Genomic DNA, 3,468 nt, shown 5'->3' with positions numbered 1-3,468 from the left:
AGTGGTGCGTGGTTGGCAATTCAGCTGTTAAACCACGGAGAGTGTCAAATAAAACGTATAACATTATTTTTAAATAATTTTAAACAACGAATACCCTCTTTGGTCATAAAACGTGACAATATCATGCATTACTTCTACCTGATGTAATTAAATATACATTAAATTATTTATAGGATAAACATTTTATTCGAGGGGGTCCGAATATTATTTTGGCAGGGGGACCCGTATCACAGACGTTACGCCCCTGGCTGAAAGTCTCGATGAACGTAATCATGATGATGACAATAATAATACCATGATAAATATTATTAAATAATAACAAATTATTATTATTATTATTATTATTATGATTATCATTATATGTCATCATCAACAGTTTACCCTCCAGTGTCGGTTTTTCCCTCGGACTCAGAGAGGGATCCCACCTCTACCGCCTCCAGGGCAGTGTCCTGGAGCTTCAGACTCTTGGTCTGCGGATACAACTGGGGAGAATGACCAATACCTCACCCAGGTTACCTCACCTGCTATACTGAACAGGGGCCTTGTGGAAGGATGGGGGGAATTGGAAGGGATAGACAAGGAAGAGGGAAGGAAGCGGCCTTGGCCTTAAGTTAGGTACCATGCCGGCATTCGTCTGGAGGAGAAGTGGGAAACCACGGAAAACCATTTCCCGGATGGCTGAGGTGGGAATCGAACCCACCTCTACTCAGTTGACCTCCCGAGGCTGAGTGGACCCCGTTCCAGCCCTCGTACCACTTTTCAAATTTCGTGGCAGAGCCGGGAATCGAAACCGGGCCTCCGGGGGTGGCAGCTAATCACGCAAACCACTACACCACAGAGGTGGACATCATTATATGTACTCGACCTATTTAGACCAGTCTTCCCTTCCCTCCGTTTTTGCCAGTAAGTTTCCATGTGCTGGCTGATTTACTAGGTCTGTTCGGCAGAGAACTACATCCTTTACCCTTCTTGAGAGCTTACTCTAGCAATCACACATTTCTGGATACTGTTCCCGTATGCGGAGCTGTCGTATTTAGTGTGCTATGGGTCGATTCCCGTCCAGGTCGAGGATTTTAATCTCATGCGATTAATTTTTCTTCTACCAAGCGAGTGGCTGCGTAGTTTGTGTCACATAGCTGGGAGCTTGCATTCTAGAGATAGTGCGTTCGATCCTCACTGAAGCAGGAACGGGGTCGACTCAGCCTCGGGAGGTCAAATGAGTAGAGGTGGGTTCGATTCGCCCCTCAGCCATCCTGGAGGTGGTTTTCCGTGGTCTCCCACTGTCATCCAGGCAAACGCCGGGATGGTACCTACCTTAAGGCCACGGCCGGCCGCTTCCTTCCCTCTTCCGTGTCTATTCCTTCCAATATTCCCATCCACCCACAAGGCCTCTGTTCAGAATAACAGGTCAGGCCGCCTGGGCGAGGTACTGGTCATTCTCCCCAGTTGTATCCCCCGACCCAATGTCTCACGTTCCAGGATACTGCCCTTGAGGCGGTAGAGGTGGGATCCCTCGTTAAGTCCGAGGGAACAACCAAACCTGGAGGGTAAACTGATTAAGAAAAAGTTGAAGGAGACCACCTACGCGGAGAAGAGCGTAATACAAAATGATGAAGGCAAAAGAGGAAAGAGACTTTTCAGTTCATTTATTGCATAACGTGATTGTGCAGTATTCGAGATTAGAGCAATTCTTACACAATACTCCTATGACTCCTCTGCGTAGGATACAGCAAGAGGAATCAACAGGTGAGGCGCTGCGGTGTCCGAGTGGTTAAGGAGTTGGACTCGAAATCCAATGGGCAATGCCCGCGCAGGTTCGAATCCTGTCAGCAGCGAGAATTTTTGACTAATGAATAAATATGGTATTTCTGAATGAGATATTCAGCAGGAATGAGACGCGTTTTTCTCACACTTCTTCTTCTTATTTATATGTTTACCCTTCAGGGTCGGTTTATCCCTCAGACTCAGCGAGGGATCCCACCTCTACCGCCTCGAGGGCAGTGTCCTGGAGCTTCAGACTCTGGGTCGGGGGATACAACTGTGGAGACGGACTTATTCTCACACATCAGTTATAAATATTCAGGTGTAACTCATATACCCGCGTTGTGTGAGCGGATGTGTTTGTTTTACATGTTTACAATGACGTAGCAACAATTTAAAAATTAAACAAGGAATGTAGTATTGATAAGGTTGGTTTAAAGTGGATTTACAATTTCAGTCCGTGTCTGTGGAGTAGTGGTTAGCGTGATTATCTCCCACCCCCGGAGACTTGGGTTCGATTTCCGGCTCTGCCTCGAAATTTGAAAAGTGGTACGAGGGCTGGAACCGGGTCCACTCAGCATCGGGAGGTCAACTGAGTAGAGAGAGATTCGATTCCCCCCTCAGTCATCCTCGAAGTGGTTTTGCATGGTTTCCCACTTCTCCTCCAGGCAAATGCCTATGGTACCTAACTTATGGCCACGGCCGCTTCCCATCTTTCTAAAAGTCCCATCACCCCCAAGACCCCTTTTCAACATAGCAGGTGAGGCCGCCTGGGCGATATACTGATCCTCCTCCCCAGTTGTATTCCGGACCAACTGTCTCATGCTCCAGGATACTGCCCTTGAAGCGGTAGAGGGAAAACCAAACCTGGAGTGTCATTATTCAGGCATCGTATAAGATAACGTCATTTTTCTGATTGCAACACGCGCCAAGGGTTTGGAAGCACCACCGAGCCCTGAGGCATTCCCTGTAGCCGTACGCTGTCCCTCCAAACCTGTCTATTCCCCTGCATCTAGGAGAGTAAGGTTGAGGCAGAAGTGTCCTTTTAATAGCAAAAAATGAGCTCCGGTGGAACGTCGGCTGCGGTGTCCGAGTGGTTGGGCTAGAAACCCAATGAGTTCGAGTCCTGTCCGCAGCGAATTGATTTTTCTTTTGTTGAAAAGAAGGTAGTACCAGAAAGATATAGGATCTTATTCAAAAGCACTGATACATAAAGCAGAAAAAACTTATAGCTCAACAAATTGGTGAGTATAGAGGGATTTTTAGAAAGGACAGATCACATGCGAAACAGATCCTGAACCTAAAGTTGATCATTGCATACCAGAAACAGAGAAACAAGAAATTCGTGCTCACATTTGTGGACTTCTAAAACGATTACGATTCCGTAGAAAAGGAAGCGCCCGAATTTGTGGTGTAGTGGTTAATGTGATTAGCTGCCACCCCGGAGGCCCGAGTTCGATTCCCGGCTCTGACACGAAATTTGAAAAGTGGTACGAGGGCTGGAACGGGGTCCACCCTGGCGGGTAAACAGATTAAGAAACGGAAGCAGTGATCCATGTCCTAGAAGAAATGGATCTAAATTGGGTCACGTAGCTATCAGCTTGGATTCGGGAGATAGTGGGTGCGAACCCCACTGTCGGCAGCCCGGATGATCGTTTTCCGTGATTTCATATTTTCACACGAGGCAAATGCTGGGGCTGTACCTTA

The 3,468-nt window shown here is 47.2% G+C and overlaps 1 non-coding gene across 1 annotated transcript; it reads left to right on the top strand.

The window, feature by feature from the left end:
- The first annotated feature begins 1,753 nt into the window (after positions 1 to 1,753).
- Positions 1,754 to 1,835, top strand: TRNAS-CGA (transfer RNA serine (anticodon CGA)). Its single transcript has one exon. It is a non-coding gene; the product is annotated as a tRNA-Ser (tRNA).
- Positions 1,836 to 3,468: the final 1,633 nt, after the last annotated feature.

The sequence above is a fragment of the Anabrus simplex genome, chromosome 4, assembly GCF_040414725.1.
Source record: "Anabrus simplex isolate iqAnaSimp1 chromosome 4, ASM4041472v1, whole genome shotgun sequence".
NCBI lineage: Eukaryota > Metazoa > Arthropoda > Insecta > Orthoptera > Tettigoniidae > Anabrus > Anabrus simplex.
The sequence above is the reverse complement of the archived record's forward strand: the minus strand, read 5'-3'. Positions and strand labels throughout refer to the sequence as shown.